This window comes from Rhincodon typus, chromosome 1, assembly GCF_021869965.1.
Source record: "Rhincodon typus isolate 14 chromosome 1, sRhiTyp1.1, whole genome shotgun sequence".
In the NCBI taxonomy this organism is placed as follows: Eukaryota; Metazoa; Chordata; class Chondrichthyes; order Orectolobiformes; family Rhincodontidae; genus Rhincodon; species Rhincodon typus.
The window spans coordinates 19138086-19138416 of NC_063332.1; positions in this window are offsets into that span (position 1 = coordinate 19138086).

The following is a 331-nucleotide window of genomic DNA, read 5'->3' on the forward strand; positions in this document are numbered from 1 at the left end:
CCAGCTGACCTTAATCAGTAATAGGAGAAGCAGTCATAGCCAAGAGAATGAGGATGATGCACAGGGACGGGGTGGTTAGTTTGATTGACGCTGACAAACTGGAACCTGTTTTTCAAACTGCGACACTAACAGACCTAGAAAATCAAGCTGTGACATCTGAGAGCGTCATTTATATCAAGGCCTCCCAGCGTAATGTGTCAACTCAGTCCAAGGGTTTGAGGAGAAGGAGTCAATGCCATGTTTGTTGATACACTGAATTATACAGCACAGTCAACTGTGCTCACAGCTCCAGGCTTCACACAAACCTCCTTCCACCCTCATCATAGAGCTC